The sequence below is a fragment of the Pogoniulus pusillus genome, chromosome 2 (genome assembly GCF_015220805.1).
Source record: "Pogoniulus pusillus isolate bPogPus1 chromosome 2, bPogPus1.pri, whole genome shotgun sequence".
Classification (NCBI taxonomy): domain Eukaryota; kingdom Metazoa; phylum Chordata; class Aves; order Piciformes; family Lybiidae; genus Pogoniulus; species Pogoniulus pusillus.
This window is the reverse complement of record NC_087265.1, coordinates 32,834,534-32,858,576: the sequence shown is the minus strand read 5'-3', so window position 1 is coordinate 32,858,576 and position 24,043 is coordinate 32,834,534. Positions and strand designations below refer to the sequence as shown.

At 49.6% G+C, this 24,043-nt stretch overlaps 1 long non-coding RNA gene across 1 annotated transcript; it reads right to left on the bottom strand.

Moving 5' to 3' along the window:
• Positions 1 to 12,295: 12,295 nt before the first annotated feature.
• Positions 12,296 to 23,524, bottom strand: LOC135187879 (uncharacterized). The gene is made up of 3 exons (XR_010307482.1): positions 22,994 to 23,524; positions 21,654 to 21,780; positions 12,296 to 12,356 (listed from the first exon to the last, which is right to left on the bottom strand). It is a non-coding gene; the product is annotated as an uncharacterized LOC135187879 (long non-coding RNA).
• Positions 23,525 to 24,043: the final 519 nt, after the last annotated feature.

Sequence of the window (24,043 nt, the reverse complement as noted above, 5' to 3'; positions counted from 1 at the left end):
ATACTGCGATTGCCACTCTGGCAACTTTATCAGGAGCTTTGTGGTCTTTAGTGGTTTAGCAAAAGCTAAAGCCCACATCCTGGGAGTGGCTTTGCTCACTGAGGAGCCCTTGCCTTCAGGAGAAAAAGAGAACTTGCAGCCTCACAGGTGATGTGGTAAATGGAAAGCAGTCAATTCTTAGCATTAAACAAGAAGAACTCTACAAAGTAACTCATGAGTTTCACGCCAGTGTCAGGGTTTTTCAGCACTCTGACTCATGATTTTGGTTTTTTTTTTCCTGAGTATTTAAAGGAGCCCTTTCTACCTGCACATTCGTGGTGCAGTCACATCCAGAAAAAAATGGATTCCATAGCTTTCCTGCAGGCCATGGCACAGCCCTCGGTCTGTGCCTGTGTGCTGAGCAGAGGCGCAGAGGCTCAGCGCTTCACCAGTGTCCAGCTGCCCGACAAGCTGCTCTCTCACGTAGCATGTGGCAAGTCCCTTCTGCTCCCTAGCCTTGTGTCTCCCTAGTCTGGGAGATTTTAGCTTGTCTAACTGTGCCTGCTGGAAGTGGCTTTGTTCCTTTTTAACAGGCATGTATGCAGAATTTGCATGCTAAGCCTTCCTTATGAGTAAGGCTAGGGAAGTCATCAAGAGCACCAGAATGAGAGGACACAGCCTCAAGCTACGCCAGGGGAGATTTAGGCTCGAGGTGAGGAGAAAGTTCTTCACTGAGAGAGTCATTGGACACTGGAATGGGCTGCCCGGGGAGGTGGTGGAGTCGCCGTCCCTGGAGCTGTTCAAGGCAGGATTGGACGTGGCACTTGGTGCCATGGTCTAGCCTTGAGCTCTGTGGTAAAGGGTTGGACTTGATGATCTGTGAGGTCTCTTCCAATCCTAATAATACTGTGATACTGTGAGAGAAAACCCAGGACGAGTGCAGTGACCAGACCCCAGAAGGCTGGGCTTTGCCACCCACCAGGCAAACAACCAACCACTGGCAGAGCTGGAGATAAAGCCCTGCTCTCCCAAAGGTCTCACTTTGTCCTTATCCTCAAGCACTCTGCTTCTGAATGCAAAGAAATGCAGCCCAAGAGCATGTTTTTAGTAAGTATAATCAATCTCTTGAGGATGGGACAGAGAGCCATAGAAGTCCAGAAATGCCAAGTTAATGGTGCAGAGTCAAACATCACTTCATGTGCTCTCTTCCTTCTGTACAAAGGAAGACAGCAAGTCTAAGCCCCTAAAGAACACTGAGTGTGGGATGCTGTTTGGAAGCCCATGTTAGAAAAGGACCTGTTAAAACCCATCCCAGACAGCCTACAAACACAGACTGCTCACTCACGGCATCGCAGACACCAGACGTGAGTTTGGCCCTAAAGCTTTGCCTTGGGTAGAAGTGAGCAGTGACAAAATCAAGAAGCAATACAGCAAAAGCCCTGGGCCCCTGTGCCCCCAGCAGCTGGTCAGCTTATCTCGTTGTAAAGAGTGATAAGCAAGGCGCTGGGGAGCAGTGGGTGCTCTGCCACCCCCTGCTGTGCCTCTGCCTGTGGGCCTTCATTAAAACCTCCATTAAAATCCCTCACGTGGGAGACTTAACTCCCAGTGAAGTGCAGTTCACACAGAGGATGCAAAGAGATGATCTGCCCTCCTTGCTCACCCTTTGCCCACCAGCCACCCCCTCTGGCCTCCGCTGCTGGAGGAAAGGGGAAGCAGGCACAGGGGAGGTGATTCATCCCTGGTGCAGCCTCAGCCCGGCCCTTGCTGATCGCCTCCCAGGGTTGTGCTTCTGCTCATGGAGCCGTGCAGGGATAATCCCAGCTGCTGAATGGGATGCAGACTACCTTGTGGCTTCCTCTATAGGTGTCCACTGCATCCTCAGGGAGGACGGGAGGCAGCCAGATAGATGTGGCCTCCAAGCCCAAGTGAGCTGGGTTTGGTCCTCTTCCAAAATGGTTCTTTTTTATAACATGGAATTGAGCTGTGGCTGAAGGATGCATGTCAGAAGTGTAGCTTTTTCAGCCTGCCCTGTTGGGAAAGGTGGGGAGAGGGAACTTGTCCAGGAGAGAGCTGCCAACATGCATTGACAAGCAGGGCTGCTCTCAGCCGTTTGGGATATTCTCCAGCTCTGTATTGTCTGAATAGCCCTGCCTCTGCCAGGCATAACACTCGACGTGGTGTGAGCCCCACGTTTAGCATCACTGTACCTGCTTAGATCCTGCAGAGGGGCTAGAAAGGGAAAGAGAGAACCTGATGACAGTGATAAAAAGAAGAAAAGAGTCTTGGTGTCAGGGGCATGGTCTCTCTCTAACCCTATCACATATGCCAGGCCCAGAGAAGTCCAGCACCACACCTCCCCGGCTTCAGGGAGTGAAACAGATTTTTGAGGTAGGCTGGACAGCAGGAGCAGCATGCCCCTAGGGCAGAGGCAGACTCCACCTTTGCTTTCTCTGCCCTGTGGAACGCTAGCTCAAAGACAGAGCATCCTCCCTGGAGACCCACATCATCCCCCAGCCACTTGGCTTTTGCCCACTTGGGACAGAGAGAACTTAGGACTGGATGCCAGAATGGATGGATATGGCTGAAGGACCCTGTTGATCTCAGCCGTGAGTGGTCCAGGGAGGGAGAAAGCCCTTTCTGGTGGCCCACAGCTCCCCCAAAGGAATGTGAACTATGCAGGGACCAGAGGTCACTGCAATCAGGAGCAGGGAAGGGTGGCTGTAAAGGAGAAAGATAAACCAAATAAATCAGGCTGTGGGAAGAGGAAGAGGGCACAAGTGCACAGAGCTGCCGGAGGATGGTACAGGGCAGCACCTCCACCCCCAGGCAGAGGGAGGGGGGGATGTGGGGCCACAAACCAGCTCAGAGATGACAGATGAAGATTCTAGGCAGCACCATCACAGAGGTGCAGATGATGGGGAGCATCCACAGAGGGGCAGACGATGGGGAGACCTGGGATCTTAACCAGAGTAAAGGCAGCAAAAAGCATCCATGGAATCCATGATTGGGTTGGAATTCTCCTGGTTTTCCTCTGGCAATGTATAAAAAAACTCCAACCAAACCAACCAAACTTCACAAAAGGAAAATGCTGGGGGTCAAAAATAGAAGCACTGGATTAAATAGAGCTGGAAGAGGGCCCCAGAGCATTCTTTTTTGTTGTCTTCTATTCTGTATTATTCCCATAATGGGAGATGGCAGTTTGTATTCACTGCTGAAGTGGAAGACAAGACTCTCCTCGGAGGAAGTCACAAATGGCTATGAAGTGTTTGAAAACCTGTCATTGTTTTAGTGCTTGAGCAGGAGACCTCCCTTAGGCTTGAGCATTGTGCAAGCATTCATTCCTCCAGCTCCAGCTCTGTACGTCAGGCTACCCATCAGTGGCTTAGGGGAGATGAATGGACACCTTGGAGACTCTGCTGTTGACTTGCTCCCCATTCTGGAGCCCTCCAAGGAAAAACAGTTATCCAAATACATGTTTTGGAGACACAGAAGTAATCAGGTAGCTACATTTCCTTACCCAGAGTGTGGAATGAGCCCTTGGTGAAAAGAAATCTCTGCTGGTCCACATCCATTCTGTGTAAGCAGGAGAGCTATAATAAACCCACACCAGATGCTCTGGATCTAGTCCCACCTGGTGTGGTCAGAGCTGATGCACCCCGGAGGAGACAATAGCAATATAATCTCAGCTTCTACAGCAAAACAGAGAGCCCAGCTCAAATGCATACTGAGGAACAAAACGTTAGCCTGCTTCTCTGTGTAGAAGCAGATGGGAGATGTGACCCTTGGTGCCTCTAAAAATAGTGAGCTGTGCAGTCATGTGGCTTTTAGCTTGATTTCTTAGGATGCAAGGCTTGTGCAATGGGGACCTCCCCACCCCCCCAGCCAGTCCTGGTACCATCCCAGTCCTGAGGAACTTTTGAACTCTTTGGTCAGTCTCCCCCAGGTTTGGCAAAGGAGGTGAAGTCTGACTGACATGAAGTGCCTACAAGCCTTGTGAAAATAGGTGACTTGCTCGAGAAGAAAGAAAAGTGCTATAAATATCCCGAGTGAGGGAAGAATTCATCACTCACTCAGCTCTTATTATACTGCAGGGAAAGCTGTTACAAAACCCCCTGCCACAAAGAAAGGCCCAATTGTGAATCACTCCCTGTGAGATATCAAAGAATCCAACCACAATGGTGAAATCCAAAGGGATCCAGACATCCTTGGTGCTTCTGCTCTAGCCCAGGTATTCATGCTCACTGCCTGGCTTGAGATGGTATGATGGGCACCCTCTCCGTTTGCTCAGGATCTCCTGGGGGCTGAGGGCTAGCTGTTTCAAAAGAGATAACATCTTCCTTTGAAGATGCTGCCTGCAAAGGGACTGAAGGGTAGCAACTACCAGAGCCTGTTTGCCATCCACAGTCTGAAAGCACTCCTGAAAACATCAGGGCACATGGCTTTATGAATCACAAAATAGAAGAGAGAGGAATCAGCATTACAAGCCCATCTTCTCTTCCTTCCACTTCTCATCCTCTTTTTGCCCGTGGCTGGTCTCAAGCATGCCAGGGACTGGGACCCACAAGTGTGATAACAACTGCAAATCTCAGCTGGACCAGGGGCTGCAAGAACAACTAACGCCCTCTCTTCAAAGCCCAGTCCCACAGACCAGGGTGGCTCTCAGCATTCATGAGCTGTTTAACCACACACTCTGAATGCTGTGCTCTGGCTCTCTGAGGGTTTAGCAGGCTAAAGGATACCCTTACAGCACATTTTGGTGCAGACAGTAAAATCAAGTGGGATGCACTGGGGCAGAAGTGGCAGGTGACAGAGAGGAAAAAAAGGAGCTGCTAAAAGTTAAAGTCTGAAGGTTGTGGGGATGAAAGTCCACTATCCAGGATCATGGAGAGGGCTGGATACTGACTACCAAGATAACATAGATGCCTAGAATAACCTAAATAGCACAGATAACCGCTAGTCTGGGGCATGACATAGCCATCCATCACTGAACTGGAGCCATGCAGCCTGCTATGACCTCACTCAAATCTTCGCATATCATAGTAGCAACTCTGCATTACATCTCCTAGGGTTGCTCAATGCATCGACTCTGCCACAGGGCAATGTGTAGGTGATGGAGTCTGAGGCAGTTGACTTGTGCTGGAGGACTGCTGAAGTAACCAAGTTCACCCTGAAGGCAGTGACGGCAGGCGTTTGGTAGGTAAGAGTGAAATGGACTCAGATCAGCATTGCACAGGGGCAGGGATGCCAAGGAAGGGCTGGCAGTGAGCAAGCTGATAGAGGGACACCACTGCTCTGAAAGGCCGTGGAGAAATGTCTGTAGCATTGTACATTCTCCAGTGTCTATGCTCGAGGGAGTGACGCCCACTGTGCTGTGGAATGCTGCTCTCTGAAAGGTATCAGGACGGGCATAGGCTGCAGAGGGGAAGGTCTCAGTGAAATTGTTCCACCCGATGAGCTCACATCTTGGCAGGATAAACTTGCAGGTGATAGAAAGCTTAGTGGCTTGTTTTCCAATCTCTCCCCATCCATGACTCAAGTAATGATACCAGGTCTTTTGCTTGAGGTGGAAGTGATAGTGAGGGCTCTTCTGAGTCTTACCTGTTTTTCAGCTCCTCCTTCTTTTCTTATCTGTTTTCTCCTTTCCCCAAAGTCCTTTGAGTGCTATAGCCAAGTCATCTCTAAAGTATGAGCCCTCCTTCACCAACAGGTCAAACTATTCCCCAGCATAATCTTGGCTAAAGCCAAAGCCGAGGCCCCTCATCTCCTCTCTTCAGGAATTCCTGAGGGTGGTAGCTCTGCTAACAGAAGGGAGATGGATGGAAGGGGCAAAACAGATCAGAAATGTACTTGTTTATTGTGGGCTCTTTGTTGCCTCTGAGAGGCATTTCTTGCAAGAAGAGGATGACATCACAGAACCAGCGCCCAGAGGAAGCTACAGGACTCAGCAAGCTCTCAGTTTTCACTCCACTTAAAACCAAAACTTTCCAGCACGGTAAGCTCAAATTGTGCTTCTCTCCTAAATCACCTTGACAACAGTCAGGTGTAAGCAGTTCCCAGGTTGGCATTTCAGAGGCATTTTCAGATTTCATCCCACACCATTCTTCAGGTGGAGTACTTGAGCTGCTAGACACGCTGTCTCTGACACCCCTGGGAGATCCCAGCAGCCTTACTCCACCAAAAACAATCAGCTGTAGCGGAACATTGTGCTTTGGTGCCCTGCACGACATGCACATTGCCTGGATGATTTGAGAGAAACTTGCCTTGTCTAACAACAGGCCACAGCACTTAGTTTCCTCTCCTAGATTAGTCATTCTTCCCAAATTTCCTTCTTTTATATAGGGATTCCCTCTGTTTCCTGCTACAGGCTTAGTTTTCTCTGTACTATAAGCACTTGGAAGTACTTATTCTGCCAGAGAGACCAACTCATCTGTTCAGCTATTTTTATTCCTCCTGCCATAGCATCTTGAGAATTGTTTTTGCAGAATAATCTCTGGAGGTCAGGAAGGGAAATAATCTCAGATACGGTTGAATGGATGGAAGGCAATTTCCTACTCAACAGGCTCAAATAATCATACTGGTCATGTTGTTACTTCATATGGGAAGAAGTTCAACTCAGAGGCATGCTCTTTAAGCATCACATCAGATGTTCGCATCAGGTCTGGGTGCTGAAGGTGCCAGTTCACTGGGGGAATTGTTGGGGAGCTCAGTGCATTGCACTACTGAAGACTAAAGGTTTTGGTTTCTTTCCAGGACTATTAAGCCTCAGCTGAGCATCCCTCAAAAATTGCTCTTGCTGTCAGCACACTCAAGTCTGGCACCTAGAAACACAGAAAGATCAAGCCTCTGCAAATACAGAGTTGTTTGGGAAAGGGTAATCAAAATATTTCTGGGCTCAGCTCATTCTTCATGGCTGCATTAGCATCCAGGCAGTCAGGTTCCGTCTTGCTGCTTCTTGAGGACAGCATGGTCATGCTGTAACCCAGCTTTACCCACCAGCACAGATTGTGTGGAGTGTCCTTTGTGCACAGATGCTCTGTGTGCAGGGATGTGCAGACACTGGCCTGAAGACCATGGGCTGTGCTGTTTAGGAAATACTGCTCCAAGTCACTAACTGACTGCTTCGGACAAAGCTGTGCAAAGCAGACTAAACCTTGTCAGCTGCTTTACCCTGGCTTCCACCACCAGCATCATGGAATCAGAATCACTTTGATTGGAAGAGACCTTTAAGATCATCACATTAACTGTTAACCCAAGTCACTACTAAACCACATTCCTCAGAAGCACATCTGTAAGTCTGTTAGATACCTCCAAAGAGGATAACTCCACCACTTGCCTGGGTAGCCTGTTCCATTGCTTTACAAGCCTTTTGGTGAAGATCTTTTCCCTGAATATCCAGCCTGAACTGGGCAGTGCAAGTTGGCACTCATCTGGTCCCAGCAAGCCCTAACATCTCAGCTGTGTCAGCCATCTTCCAGCTTACACTTCACATGAGTGTCATAGGGATCAGCCTACACCTGGTGGGTAATTATGGAGGGTGCAAGTCTAAACTAGATCATTCTTCTGATTTACCCCTGTAGATACTCATAACATAGGGCCATACTGAGCAAAACCACATTCTGTTCATTACATTAAACCAGAGAAAAACCTCACACATTTATTCCTCAGCGAGAAATTTCCCTTTAACCCTGAACAGCACATCTGAGTCAGTATGCCAAGCTGTGGGCCATCCAGGAGACTCCTTCTTAAGACAGACAGCTCTACCAGAGGGGATGCAATACTAGATCTGACGATCACCAGTGCAAGTGAGCTAGCTGGTGATGTCAAGATTGGCGTCAGCCTGGGCTGCATCTTCTTCTTGGATCGTGTCCTCAGTTCCCAGGGAGCATCCACTCTCTTGCCAGCTGTCAACTTTGAGAGCATCAATGTCTCCTCTGATTCTCCCTCCTCACACGCATGGCACATCACAGTCAGGTCTGAACTAGTACCATGCTCAAGATTTTTCTTCTGCCAGGGAAGCAAGTAGCTGTCATCTCTCTTCATGCATAATGCAGCATCCTTCACAACACCTCGGTGCAAAGTCCCTGGGGTGGCAGTGCTGCAAGATGATCTAGGAGCGAGCTTGGCCCTAGGCATAGACATGGAGCGGAGGTGGCTATAGATGCTTCCCTTCCCCTCCCTGGTAAAGCCACACTTACAGTCGTAATTCCTGAGCCCTCAAAACTTCCTGGCATGGCTACTCCTCCTGGCTGTACCCTGGGCTCCCTCTGTGGGGCCACTTAGGCTGGAACTGCTTCTGGTTTAAAAGTCAAAGGATGAATCTACACAGAAATCACTTCCAGGGACAACTCCTTAAATGCCACAGTGAACATCAGTGTGGACATTACACTAGTTTTGAGATGCAGTGGAGGCTTTTGATCACAGTCCTCAACACTACTGTGATACTTTGTTTGCTCTTTACTGTTGTTTAATGACATGTCACCAGTGGTCTTCTAAACCCTTTCATTGCCCACCACTCAGAGACTCAACCAGCTTCCTTAGGGCTCTTTCTCTCCTGTTGTCACTATGAGGAGTCCACGATGAATATCTTTCTCCCACATCATCTCAGACCCTTCTGGAGCCACACCATGGTTCAGCTCTGGGTTAAGAGCTGTGAACCACCACCTATCTCGGTGGCACACTGCGTGGCAAACCCACCGATCTGTCTGGCCGCTGTTCTCTCAATCCCCGCTGGTCTCCCCTCTGTCGAGGCATCATGTAAACTATCAAACAGGCCTGCTGTTGACTTTGCAGCCTTTGATCATTTATTCACAGGCTGGACAGATTCCCTCCATTATGAATTACAGGGCTCTAATTGGATTGAGAGCCCAGCCTGCACCTTCCCCTGTAATTTAGCTTTAATTAATGCCCATTTATTATTAACTGTTATCAGCTAGGCTTAATGTCAGCTGGTTATTATCCAGAGACCAGCAAGGATTGTTTTCATCTCCTTTATTGCCCATTTCAGTATTTCCCCCCTCCCTTGTTGATAGATGCACATGAAATGTGCACCTCAGCAGAAAGGATGGCTCTGAGGGAACAATGGGTCTTTCAGAGCCACACAACTCAAAGCAAAGTCTTCCCATGTCTCTACGGTCGCTACCCCAGCCGGTGTGGACAAAGCAAAATGCCTCTGTGTACAGAAGATACACACTTGATTTTGGTTTTTTCCCCTTGGGGCACAAAATCTGTAATCAAGAGTGGAAATTGATGAGGAACTATTTTGAAGGAATTGGGGCATTTTCATGTTCTTTCACATTTTTCTATTTTCCTATTTCTGGCATTAAGAAAACAGAATAGAAAAAGAAACTTCTCCTTCCTCTTCTCTTTTATCATATTTCCTCCCCTCCTCACCCCCAACATAGCCAGAGTGAAAGCACCACAAAACAAACTAAAGAAAACAGCAGCTCAAGTAGTCAGGAGAGGGTTCAGAGCCCAGTTAAAGAAGCCCAGAGAGCTAGGGAAGAAAGAAGAAGTTTTGCTTCCAGCCTAGGTCCATTTTTTATTCTGCAAAACCACTTCAGGAGGTCTCCTTGAAAGTTCTCCAGCAAAGCCACTGGCTTCAAAGCCAATGCAGCTATGCATCCAACTTTTTCTCTTGCCCTTCTTTGATCTACCCTGCAAGCAAAGCATGTTGAAAGCTTTCCTTTCATGAGAGGCGATGGTGGCTCTGAAACAACCATGAATGAAACTCCACAACAGGTTGCTCAGAAATGTAGTGGAGGCCCCACCTCTGGAAACGTTCAAGGTCAAACTTGATGGGGCCCTGAACAACCTGATCTATTTGGAGGTGTTGCTGCTCACTGCTGAGTGGTTGGACACGATGACCTTTGAGGTGCCTACTAACCCAATGTATTCTATGGTTCTTCTGATTCTATGAGATAATGCCAATGTATCCATAGCTGCCATGCAAGAACAGAATATTGCTTTCACCTCTCCTCTGACCCCGCTCATAGCTGCTCCCATCAGATATATGGAGGCTCATCAAGAGCCCCATCAGTTTCATGCATAGCTTGGTCTTTGTGTACTGAGAAGAAATACACCCTCCTCCAACTCCACTGCTGCAAACAGGACCTTGCCCATCAGCCTTGCTTCTGACTCTCAAAGGCAGATTATCTGCAGCAGAACTGCAGATAAATTTGGCCTCATGAGGTCAGAGGATCTGGGCTGAAGCATCTGGAAAGCAGTTCAGCAGCATCAGCTCCTCCCTCCCCAGGGATCTGACTCACTGCAGCTACTGCTTTTGCTAAAAGCAGTCAATTCCAGGATTTACAAGAAGATGCTTTGATGGCCAATGCTTAGCAGGCAGTGCATTTTCAGCTTCTACACACTGTCTCTCCCCAAGACACTGCTTTGGCCAGCTTGGCCAAGAACATGAAATGTGCAGAGGGCTGATAAAACCCTCACAGATTGGTACCTCTTTGTTGTTGCTTCCAGACCTTTGGGATGTGAGCCCACAGATCTCCCCAGATCCAGAGGTGTGCAATAGCAGGTTGGGTCAGAGAAGTTTGCCCCTGAACACAGCACAGGTTGGATCCAAGCCCACTGAGATGATGAGCCTTGTCAGTCCAGACTGTGGAGCAAGTCTTTCTCAGGACCATGGAGAATACAGCAGGAGGAATTATTCAAGCTTGAGTCTGGATCAAGGTTACAGTCTGTGCATGCAAGTGCTGTACGAGTTCACCTGCTGACTATGGCCAGCAGACAGCAAAGTGTCCAGCACAGGGATCTTGAGAAACGTTAGCCTCTATTAAATGTGCAGCTTCCCAGTTAAATTGCATTAAACCTCTGTGTGGATGCATTTAAGAGGGATTAGCATAGCTGTGATTCAAAGGGAAATAAGCTGGATCACACTGGCAGCAGTAATTCTGAGTGAGACCAGGCAGGCACAGATACTAGAGCACGCACCAAAAGCACATCCTGATGACAGGGCATACCCCAGGTACACCCTGCTACTGCATGGCAAATGGAAAGGAGGGAGATGTAAGTGACAAGGGCAAATAATCTCATCCCCACCACAGCGTGAGAGCTGCCCCGAGCATCATCCATCTAGGGGCCATTCCTCACAAAAACTTCATTTAGTTTAATTACTCTAATTTGGAAATCAATTCAGATCAGTTTTCCTGAAGATGCCTGCCTAGAGCAGCCCTTGAGGAACTTAAAAACAACTGGAGCTGGTTTCAGTTGCATATCATCAGCTCCCTCAGATTTGAGAAAAACAGAGTCAATGTGCCAGCAAAATCCTCCAGAAGATGCTTCCCCACCTCACTCTTTACCCAGGCTTTCAGCACAGGCAGCTTCCAAGCCCTTAAGGTTGTAAACAAGTCTTACCCAAGGAAGAAACAACTGGTACAGGGGTCTGACCCCTTTGGGAATATGGTCAGTGGAGAGTGGTGTCCCTGCACGTTCACATCCTTCACGGCTCCTCACCATGAAGCAATGCAGCTGGTGAACAGTGAAGTGGAGCCGTGTCTGTGACCACCTCTCCTCCCTGCTTGGAGAGATCAGACAGAGATGTATCTGTGTGCCAAAGCTGAGCTAGTAAACTGCTACAAGGTGCACACCTGCATGATGGCTGTTCTCTGGCAAGGTCTCTGGCAGGAGGTGCCCAGGTGACCTTGCTATTTAATGTGCTGTGACCAGCACATTGATACAGTGGGATTTAACAGCAGGCTTCTGCAGAGCCCTGCAAAGGAGCAAGTCTCTTCAGCCGTCTGAGTCAGCTGCTTCCCTCACAGGCATGCAGCTTGTGCAGGGAGCACATCACGGGCACAGCCGTACCCTGGTATCACTCAGCACTGGTCTGGTCAACAGGCCACTCCAGCATCAGTCAAAGGAAATGAAGCACATTCACCCTGTGTTTAAGGAGCAAGCAGCAATTGCTTAGTGCTGCACTAAATTTCCAGCCCCGTGCCTTGCTTCAGCCTGTGCACAGAGCCATGCAATGGAAAACAGAAATCTGCATGCAGCTAATTGCAAGGTGTTTGTGTTGACCAGGAGCAGCAGTGCAGCCTGGTTCATGGTCTGGCATGCTTTCATTCATGGGATGCATGAGGGCAGCTTGGGCTACCAAAGCAAGAGCTGACTATGACCATACCAGTTTATTTTGGGAGCTGTGGAAGGCTTCACTTAGGCTTAGCACTCAGTAATGAAAAACAAAAGGCTGATGTTTCACTGGAATGTCACATCCAGAAAGAAAAATAAAGATCAAAATATTGTCTTCTCCTCTGTGACCCACCTCCAAATTCCTTCAGAGTAGGAGCAGTGACTCCTGTGATCTGTCTCTTCCAGGTATAAATTCAGCAGGTTTCCCCCTGGAAACAAGCTCTGTGTGGCCTCACCTGTGATCCAGAAACAAACAGCAGAGCAGGGTTTGGATCACAGACTTTAAATATCAGCACTCCTCCTGCCACCAGCCCTTGTCACCAGCTGATAACCAGAAGCAAAGGGCTTGATATGGCCCTGTTTTCCAGTGCCCTGGATTGATATCCTGTCCTGCAGGAAACAGATGGCCAGCATGCATCTGAGCATCACCTCAATTTGTTATAAAGGCTGCCTGGCTGCCATGCCCAAGTCCTTTCCTGTCATGAATGGACGTGTCCTGAGAGGTCTCCTGCAAAGCAGAAACTTGGCAGCAGATTTCTGTAGCCCTTCCTTCCCGTATAGGTGAGGGGAAAGGAGAGATGGAGCTGTGGTTTGCATTTGCTGACCTTTCATGCAACAAGCATGTGTAGCCCCTGATCAAGGTGGTGCTGATAGTGCAAAGGCAGGGCTGGAGCCTGGGGATCAGCATCTCTGAGAAGCTGTTTATGGGGACGTGTAAATGTGCCTCAAGGCACTGCCTTGCTGTCTGCAAAGCCTTCTCCCACGCTTCTCAGCAAACAGCATGCCCAAGGCATGATTTCTCACCTTGCCAGCCCGCACCCAGGGAGAGAAAAGGCACATATGGCAGCTGGCATTTGAGGAGGGGTGCTTGGAGTCTGCCACGGTGCCTGGCTGATGGGAGGCTCCTTCCTTGCTGGGTGAGGCATCCTGCCCCAGCCCCTGCCAGGACCTGCTGCTGCTGGCAGTGAGACAGCTTGGCACGTGGCACAGTGCCCATCTCAGAGAAGGGAAGTCGTCCAGAGTTGCTACTCCTCAAACAAGCCAGGAGAATCTCTGGCCAAGATTAACAATGAAGGCTGGAGCCTGCTGGCAAACTGAGCTATGGCAAACCAGGGCTTGCCTGTACTGCTGACACCTGCCAGCCAGCAACAGGAATGGGTACTGATGCTGCCCAGCTCATGCTGTAGCATCTCCTGGTGCCACAGCATTGCAGGGGTCTGGTGGTGGCCCAGGCACCATATAAACAGCACCAAATCCCTCAGGCTGGGGAAGGCCAGGGCTGAAGGCATCCTCTATGAGGCTGTAACTCATGGTAGCCTTTTGTCCTCACTCTATTTGCTAGTTAATTGCTTCTGGCAACCAGCAGTAAGAGAACAAGTCTTCTAAAGAGCAGTGAGGGATCTGGGGTTGTTTAGCCTGGAAAAAAAGAAGCTCAAGGGAGATCTTACTGCTCTCCACAACTACCTGAATGGAGGTTGTAGTGAGGTGTGTGTGGGGGGTCAGTTTCTTCTCCCAAGTAACAAGCAATAGCTCTAAAGGAAATGGCCTCAAGTTGTGCCAGGGGAGGTTTGGATTGGACATTAGGAAAAAAAATAACACCTTCACTGAAAGGGTTGTCAAGCACTGGAAAAGGCTGTGCAGGGAAGTGGTGAAGTCACCATTCCTGGAGGCATTTGAAATGCTTGTAGATGTGGTTCCGAGTGGCACAGTTCAGCGGTGACTTGGCTGTGCTGAGTTCACAGTTGGGCTTCATCATCTTAAAGATCTCTTCTAACATAGATTATTCTAAGAGCATTGGTGCAAGGCCATGTGGCTGGGAGAGCCCCAGTACAAGTAAAGACAGCTTGCAAAACCAGTATCCTTGTGCAAACAGTGGTATTTTTCCTCACTCCAGCCCTTCCCAGAGACTTCCTCAGAATACTTTCCAAGGGTCACAGAGCTGGCTGGGTTTAGGATTTGGGAGCAGCAGTCTGTCCTCATATTAGAGGCAGGTTGAAAAAGCAAGAAAAGCAGCAAATGAAAAACAACCCCCAGCTGTTCTTACAGGAAGGCAAGCTAGAGTGAAGATCTGCCCTCCAACCTTTTGCATTGCTTCTCTTCTCCAAGGCAGGTGGTGTTTTATATTCTGCTCCCTCCACCTCTCTGCTCCTGGCCTAGTGCAGGAAGAGCTCCTGAAGTAGCTGCTTCTAGCCACTTTATTTTGGATGCAAATCATTGGTATTCTGCAAGAAGAGCTCTCACTTGGAGAGCTATCCTTCCAGACCTGTTCCAGCTGATTTCCTCACGGAGCTGAAGCCCTTTCTGTAAAAACCTTTGGCTGCAAACTGAGCGATCAGCCAAGGTTTGCCTCTTTTCTTCTTTATCATTTCAAACCCAACCCTTCCTCATTTTGTTTCTCTTTATTTCCCTTCCTTCACATCTGCATTGCTGCAGAGCACTGTTAATAAGATTTATGGCTAAATATTAGCTGGCATGCAGGTAATTGAATATGCACTTGCTGGTCCGGTTCGAAAAGCAAACAGCTTTTCCCACCACTCTGCTTTCGGCTCAGCTACCTTAATTGCCCATGACATACCATGCACAGGGTAAATATTTGGTCCCAGCTCTGAAGCTTGAAGGCTCCCCTCCTGCTCTCTGCGTGTGGGTTGGAATCTTGGCACTGCTAGGGGATGCCCTTTCCCATGCCAGGGTAAGCAGGCTGTGTTCAATTGCAGTTTGACTATCTCCAAGGATGAATTCAATTTGTCTGAAGATGCTTCTTTTCAGGCAGGGTTTTCTCCCTTCTACTTAATGCTACAAAAGCAGGAGGGATTGAGAGCTTGTCCAGGAGAGAAGGCAATATATTAAAACTAAGACATGCTATAAAGCAGTGTATTAAAACTAAGACATGCTATGCCTCCAGCCAAGAAGGCAGAAGATGGGAAAACCTGACTTCTCCAAGAGTACTTATGCAGCTCAGTGACAGGATGGGGGAGACAGATGGGAGTTAAGTTCATGCCATGGACCCTGTGGCAGCAGTGCTACCAAGAAGACCTTTTAAAGGTTTTGACACTGAACAATGAGCAAGGGAAAGTTGAGTTTCGGAGTAGATCATGTGAGTTTTATCTACCTAACCCAGCCATAATGGACACGTTTAATCAGCAGTGGGGGAAAACTGCAACGCTGCAAAGAGCACCAGAAATTTGGCACCTGCCTTGCAAAGCAAGAGGGAGTTGCTGACACTGGAAAATGGCTACACTCCTTCCCTCCAGCTGGGCTGTGCACACATCAACAGGACATCCCAGTGCACCCTGCAAAATGCTGGCCACTGGGAAGCAGGAATTCGCAAATAACAGCAGGAATATTCCTCTGGGCAGTCCTCAGCAGCACCATGCTTTGCAGCACAGGAGGCACTTTCATGATCTGATGACCTATACTTCTCCTGGTGAAAGAAGCAAGCTTTCATTACTGCTATGTTCATGCCTAGTAAGTAGGAGAGCAGAGGCAGCAGTGTGTAGGAGAGTCCCTGCTTTTCTGCACACGGGCCATGCCAGAAGGGTCTTGCTTCACCAAGCTGCAAGTTGCCCAGCTCCCCAAAGTGTGGTGATAACTCACGGTGTGAGAAGTGTGGTGGAAGGAGAGGAGCCTTTCCTCTGGCACCAGATCTCCCTGGCAACTTCTCTGTAAAGCAACAGAGGGAAAAACTATGCCAAAGTGTAAACTGAGAAACCACCCAAATCTACAGTCACCAGGCACAGCAGAGGTCTGCCCTGGGACGAGGAATTTATATCATCTGTCGACAAGAACCACACACAACAAAAGCAAATGCAGGGGAACTCCACTTTGCATCTCCTAGCTTCCGCTTTTGCTGGCCACTGTGATCTGTTTCTTTAAGATCAGCTATGCTTCCTAGAAAGTAAAGGCTTGTTCCCAGCTCCACTGGCCAGTCAGATTCCTGTGCACTCTTCTGCTCCATTCCTATCAATTGCAGACTTTGTAATATTTATAGAGTATCTTGCACAGCAAGACTTTGGTCCATGTCAGCCCTTGGATGAAAACACACTGAGAATCTTCTGCTGTACACCAAAAAACAGCCTTATGCACAGCTAAGAGCAGCAAACAGAGGATTAAGCATCCCAAAAGCTTTCTGCAAGGCCACCAATGAGCAGCAAAGGAAGACAGAGACCACATATGACTGACGGTGCTTCAGACAGCCCATCTGCAATGCAGTGCAATCAAGGAGTGACTCTGTGCAGCCTGAACTCTTGATGAGACAGCGCAGAGCGCTGCGCGGGCAGCTTTCCCTTTAGTGGAGGGCACTCCCTTGGAACAAGCGTTTGGCACCAGATGAGTGAGGAATGAGATGGCTCTAATCCCATAATTTAATTAGAGCTGTGTAGAGCTGCCTAACAAAAAGACCATTTCCTGAGCAGGCTGCAGCTCTGGGTGCCTGGCTGCTCACTCTGGGCTGGCAGCCTGGACTCTCTTGCTTCTGCTCTGTTACAGAAAGGTAGTGCAGTGCTTTTCCACCCCTGCCCTGTCTTATTTTAACTTCTCATGGGTTTTAGCCAAAGGAGCATAGGCTGGGACGCCCCCAAGCTGTACACCCTCTTATTTGTGATCGAAGGACTAGCTGGTCCTGTCCAATAGGGAGGGGATGGGCACAAGCTCTGGCTTTGTCCTGCAGAGAGAGGATGTGTTAGTGAAGCTCCAAGTTCCAGATCTTCTTCCATGTGTGTGGGAAGTTCCAGGTCTCCTTCTATTTTGCAACCAAGCAAAAAGGATGAGTAAGACAAGACAAGGATTAGCTGTAGGAGTCTGCTTTGGGTAGTTATGTCCCATCCTGCACTGACAAAGGGGTTCTGGCACGCTGCTCTCACATCATCCCATGGGCAGGGGTCTCACTCCAGGTTTTCAGACCTTCCCAGCTCTGTGGGGAGCACTGAGCAGCCAACCTCCAGAGTATGAGATGGAGCAGACCCCCATACACATTCCCATATACACTATAGGACAAGCTAGGATGGCATTGGAAGGACAGCACTCTGGAGGTCAATCAGTCCCTCTCCCAGCTGGGCTTGGTGCTCAGCTTTCCTGTTATGGCCTGTGCATGTCCATGGTGGAGTAAAAGAAGCTGGGTATGAGGGACCAGCAGCCTGAAGGACCAGTCTGGAAGGCAGTGAAGCATAGCTCTGACTTTTCAAAGAGGAGAGCAGCTTGATTCAATGCTTCACCTCTGTCTCACGGAAAGCATGCAGGCTAAGCCTGGCCTGAAATCTGAGTGGGATCAGCTCAGCATGAGGTTTTGGTCTGAATCTCTCTGGCTTGACCTGACCCAAGCATGCCTGGCTTCCAGCAGCCCCCCTTGGGGCTCAGCCAGCCACAAAACTCCCCTGGTGCAAACAAATTCCTGCACAGCAGCAAAAGCCCAGGCTAGCCAACAGCACCGTGCCTAATTAACAATAACGGGCTCCTTGCCACGTATCTCCCAGGCTTGCACCCGCCCCACTAATTCCTGCCTCATTATATTTCCTGGATGCTCCAAGGTGAAAAGGAGCTTTGTACAGGAGCCTCAGGCGAGCCTGGGATGCAACAAGCTGGCAAGCAGTAGGTCCTGCACAAAGTCCTGCCGCTGGGAGAAAGGGAAGTCTGAGACATCCCATTCTGCTCCTCAAAGTCTCAGCAAAAACTCCCAACTCCCATGGAGAAGGGGGAGAAAGTAGATGTGATATCTCACTAAGTGTCCTAGTGAGTGTCCCTGGCCATATACTGCTGGTCATATAGAGGTCACAGCCCACAGAAATGCCCCCAGGAGATGTCACTAGCCCCAGTCCCATAGAAATGCCCCCAGAAGATGTCACACAGAATCACAGAATGTTAAGGGTTGGAAGGGACCTCAAGTGATCATCCCCCAGAGCAGGAGCACCTAGAGCAGGTCATACAGGAATACATCCAAGCAGGTGTTGCATGTCTCCAGAAACCATGGGGGAACTTTTACTGCGCCGGACCTGCTGGCTTGTGATGGGGTGCAGTTATCTAGGAAGGGCAGGAGAGTCCTGGCAATGGAGTTGGCAGGGCTCATTAGGCGGGCTTTAAACTAGGTCTGAAGGGGGTGGGTGAGGAAATTACTCTCTCTGAGAAGGAGAGAGATGGAAGGAAACTAAGGACAATTGAATCGAGAGCCCAGCTGAAGTGTATCTACACCAATGCACGCAGCTTGGGTAACAAACAGGAGGAATTGGAAGTCCTGGTCCACCAGGGGGACTACGATGTAGTTGCCATTTCAGAAACCTGGTGGGACGACAGGCATGACTGGGCTGTTATACTGGAGGGATATAACCTTTTCAGGAGAGATAGGCAAGGGAGAAGAGGAGGAGGGGTGGCCCTGTATATTAGAGAGTCACTCCATGCCATTGAGCTAGAAGTGAGGGATGAAGGGGTAGAGACCTTGTGGATTAAAATCAGAGGTAGGACTAATAAATCTGACATCCTGGTTGGAGTCTGTTACAGACCACCCAACCAGGATGAGGGAACAGATGAGATATTTTACAAACAGTTGGAGGCTGTCTCAAGATCTTCAGATCTTGTCCTTGTGGGTGACTTTAACCTGCCAGATATCTGCTGGGAACTTAATTCAGCAGAGAGGAGGCAGTCCAGGAGATTTCTGGAGTGCATGGAGGACAGCTTCATGACCCAACTGTTAAACGAGCCTACTAGGGGTCAAGCTCAGCTTGACCTGCTGCTCTCCAACAGAGAAGGGCTGGTAGGAGATGTGATAGTGGGAGGCTGCCTGGGTTGTAGCGATCACGAGTTAGTGGAGTTTTCAATATACAGGGAGGTAGGGAGGCACTTCAACAAAACCTACACCTTGGACTTTAGGAGGGCAAACTTCAATTTGCTCAAGGAACTTATTTCCAATGTCCCCTGGGCAGCAGTCCTTGAGAACAAAGGGGTCCAGGATGGTTGGACTTACTTTAAACAGGAGCTCTTGAAGGCACAGGAACTGGCAGTTCCCACGTGCCGAAAGATGAGCCGCAGGGGGAGGCGACCAGCCTGGATGAGCAAAGAGCTCCTGAAGGAAGTGGGGGAGAAAAAGAGGGTGTATCGCCTCTGGAAGGAGGGGAAGGCTTCTCCTGATGTGTTTAAGGAGGTAGCCAGACTATGTAGGAGAAAAATTAGAGAGGCTAAGGCTCAGCTAGAACTTAGGCTGGCCACTTCCGTGAAAGTTAACAAAAAACACTTTTATAAATTTATCAATGCTAAAAGGAAGGGCAAGAAGAGCCTCCACTCCTTACTGGACCAGGAGGGGAACACTATAACTGATGATGAAGCAAAGGCAGAGGTCCTGAATGCCTTCTTTGCCTCAGTTTTCAACAGTAAGGAGAGAGGAGGAGGAGGCAAATGGCCTCTTAAACTGGGGGATGGGGTCGGGGAGCAGTGTGTTCCCCTGGAAATTCATGAGGAATTAGTTCAGGACCTGCTGAGCCATCTGGACACCCACAAGTCCATGGGACCAGATGGGATCCATCCCAGGGTGCTGAGAGAGCTGGCAGCTGAGCTGGCCAAGCCACTCTCCATCATTTTCCAGCAGTCCTGGCTCACCGGAGAGGTCCCAGGAGACTGGAAAATGGCCAACGTGGTCCCCATCCACAAAAAGGGTCGGATGGAGGAACCTGGGAACTACAGACCTGTCAGCCTGACCTCAGTGCCAGGGAAACTGATGGAGCAGGTTCTCTTGGGGCCAATAACTGCGCACCTGAGGGATGGCAAAGATCTCAGGTCCAGCCAGCATGGGTTTAGGAAGGGCAGATCCTGCCTTTCTAACCTGATCTCCTTCTATGATCAGGTGACCCGCTTGGTGGATGTGGGGAGGCCTGTGGATGTAGTCTATCTGGACTTCAGCAAGGCCTTTGACACTGTCCCCCACAGCAAACTGCTGGCTAAGCTGTCAGCCCACGGCTTGGATGGTAACACTCTGTGCTGGGTTAGGAACTGGCTGGAGGGCCAGACCCAGAGAGTGGTGGTGAATGGTGCCACATCCAGCTGGCGGCTGTCACTAGTGGTGTCCCTCAGGGATCAGTGCTGGGCCCCATCCTCTTTAACATCTTCATAGATGATCTGGATGAGGGCATCGAGTCAGTCATCAGCAAGTTTGCAGATGACACTAAGCTGGGGGCAGATGTGACTGAGCTGGAGGGCAGAAGGGCTCTGCAGCGGGACCTTGACCGCCTGGACAGATGGGCAGAGTCCAATGGGATGGGGTTCAATAGCTCAAAGTGCAGGGTGCTGCACTTTGGCCACAACAACCCCATGCAGAGATACAGGCTGGGGTCGGAGTGGCTGGAGAGCAGCCAGACAGAGAGGGATCTGGGGGTGCTGATTGATACCCGCCTGAACATGAGCCAGCAGTGTGCCCAGGTGGCCAAGAGAGCCAGTGGCATCCTGGCCTGCATCAGGAATGGTGTGGTCAGCAGGAGCAGGGAGGTCATTCTGCCCCTGTACTCTGCACTGGTCAGACCACACCTCGAGTACTGCGTTCAGTTCTGGGCCCCCCAGTTTAGGAAGGACACTGAGATGCTTGAGCGTGTCCAGAGAAGGGCGACGAGGCTGGTGAGAGGCCTCGAGCACAAGCCCTACGAGGAGAGGCTTAGGGAGCTGGGGTTGTTTAGCCTGGAGAAGAGGAGGCTCAGGGGTGACCTTATTGCTGTCTACAACTACCTGAAGGGTGGTTGTGGCCAGGAGGAGGTTGCTCTCTTCTCTCAGGTGGCCAGCACCAGAACGAGAGGACACAGCCTCAGGCTGCGCCAGGGGAGATTTCGGCTCGAGGTGAGGAGAAAGTTCTTCACTGAGAGAGTCATTGGACACTGGAATGGGCTGCCCGGGGAGGTGGTGGAGTCGTCGTCCCTGGGGCAGTTCAAGGCAAGGTTGGATGTGGCACTTGGTGCCATGGTCTAGCCTTGGGCACTGTGGTAAAGGGTTGGACTTGATGATCTGTGAGGTCTCTTCCAACCTTGGTGATACTGTGATACTGTGAAAAAGAAACTCCAGAACCTCTCTGGGCAGCTTGCTCCAGGGCTCTGCCACCCTCACAGTGAAAAAGCTTTTCCTTGTTTCCATGTGGATCCTCTTATGTCACTGGCCCATTGCTCCAAATAAATACAGGTGCAATGAGCCATTCTGCTACCCTGGCAAGGGACAGACCACTGCCCAGAGCTGTGGCTCTGTGGTCCTACTGCTAGAGGTCCCCTGTCTGCCCCAACTCTGCAAGTTCCTCTGCAAGAAGCTTTCTGTAACAGCTTCAGCTTAAGGAAATCCTCAGTACTGGGGAATTTTCTACCTCTGTTTGTAAGCTGAAGGCTGCTTGGAAGCTGCACCAAAACCAAAGGCCTCATATTTTGTTCCCCAACCTTTTTTCTAAGCCTGTTGCATGAGGAGAGTAGGTGAGGCCCAGCCTGGAGGGACCATTTCTTTGTGTCCTCTTGCAGAATGCCACACACAACACTGATTGAACAGGGATTTCCCTGCTATGAAGCCTGCTGATTTGCTCACGAACAGACCTGCAGCTGGGAGAGAGATCGAAGCAGCTCTGGTGTAGGATGTCGTCAGAGGCAGAGAACAGGCAGGAACAGCAGCTGAAGGCCAGAGAGAACTGGAAAAAACTCATCTTCAACAACTGCTCTTGGTCTGCAAACAGAAACAAGAAGAAAGGTCATAAATCTGAGCCCAGCACTGCTGCCCTGGATGTAAAGTACTGCTCTCATTTGACTCAGGTGTGGGGATGCTCTTTAGCTGTGTGTGAGCCATCCTGCTTCTTGTCACCCAGCACTGCCCAAGACTGTCCTCACCACCTCAGGCAGGAGAAAATTAGCACCAGGCACAGCCAGCCTCTGGCACTCCAGGACAAAGCCCAGAAAAGCATCACTGTCAGGCCATCTACCTAACTTGCTGGGTCCTACAGAAGGACTTTTGTCATTTCTAGTGCACTTGCTACTAGTTTCTCCAAAGGAACTCCTTCTTTGCCTCCCAAAATATCTAGGCAAAGGCTGAAGCATGGTTTTTCAGAGCCCAGGGAGATGAAAACTGCCACGATTTAGCAGAGATTCTCACCAGGATTAATTCAGTGCCCTTGATTTCAGAAGCTCTGCAAGCCTGACCTGCTCAGCACCTCCATAGAAAACTGAACCAGATTACGCTCCCACTGCTGGTACCTAAGGGACTCCTAGGTAAGAAGAGACTCTAAGAGTGGCTAGGTCCTTGAGCCAAACCTAGACCTCACTGACTTGGTCTGCAAAGCACCAAGCAGGGCTCTTCCCACCAGTTGTGGGTTTTTTTGTTTGACTGTTTGTTGTTTAACAGAGAAGTTGCATGTGCAGCTACCCCCCCTAGAAGATCAGTAGGAAGTTCTCTGCTCCCAGATCCCTCCATTAGCCATAGAAATAAGTTTTATTCTCCTAGAAGTCTCCTCTCTGCTTCCTGCACCATGACATGTGCTGCAGCATTTCTGGCTTTCCTAGAAAACCCACTCCACGCAAAGCCATCTGCAAATCCCTCCACCACTGCTGCAGATCATAGGTGTTGCCACAGAGGTGGCTGCCTTCAGCTGTAGCCTCTGCTACAGCTCTGACACAGAATTACAAAAATGGGTTGGATTGGAAAGGACCTTAAAGATCATCTAGTTCCAAGCCCCGTGTCATAGACAGTGACACCTTGCATTAGACCAAGCTCCATCCAACCCAGCCATGAACTTCCAGGGAGGGTGCACTCACAGCCTCTCTAGGCAACCTGTTTCAATGCCTCACCAGCCTCACAGTAAAGAATTCCTTCCTTATGTCTAACCTAAATCTCTCCTCTTTTGATTTAAAGCCACTGCCCCTTGTCCTTGTAAAGAGTCACTCACCATCTTTCTTGTAGGCTTCCTTCAAGTACTGAAAGGCTGCAACAAGGTCTCTCTGGAGCTATGTCTTCTGCAGGCTGAACAACCCCAACTCTCTCATTTGTTCTTACAGCAGAGGTGTTCCAGCCCTCTGAGCACTTTTGTGGCTTCCTCGCCTCCAACAGCCCCACGTCTCTTATGTGTGGGGCCACGGAGCTGAATGCAATACTGCAGGTGAGATCTCATGAAAGCAGACTAGAAGAGGAGAATCACCTCCCCTAAGCTGCTCATCTTGACACGACACAGACTTTGTTGTTCTTTCCTTCAAATTGTAAGGAAAGCTCTCTGTGTACCCCAGCTAGCCTCGAGTTTGTCCACCTTCTCAGCGAGCCATGTGGCAACAGGCTGTAATTTCTTTCCATATCCTTCCTCCTGCCATGGAGCAAGCAGCAGAAGTGAGTGGGTCAGAGTTCCCAGCTATTTCCAGCTATTGCTTGTTGAAATGCACTACATTGCACCTGACGGGGCATTGTAGCCAGGTGGGGGGTGGCCTCTTCTCCCAGGTAACCAGCAATAGAACAAGGGGACACAGTCTCAAGTTGTGCCAGGGTAGGTATAGGCTGGATATTAGGAAGAAGTTCTTCACAGAGAGAGTGATTTGCCATTGGAATGGGCTGCCCAGGGAGGTGGTGGAGGCACTGTCCCTGGAGGTGTTCAAGAAAAGCCTGGATGAGGCACTTAGTGCCATGGTCTAGTTGATTGGTTAGGGCTGGGTGCTAGGTTGGACTGGATGATCTTGGAGGTCTCTTCCAACCTGGTTGATTCTATGATTCTATGATTCTACATTCAGGTGCCTTCTTCACAAACACGAGTGTGCCAGCTGAGATGAAGAGCACTGGGCTTCCAGTTTAAACGTGTTGGACTTATCGTTCTTTGAGACATCTTGGCCCAACGCGTTCCTCCACGTGCATTCTGCTCTTCAGAAACATCAGACATTGTGAGGTGAGAAGACAGTTCAGAAGAGATTACAACACCAGCTGGGGACACAAGATATGAGATTTATTATCCTGTTCT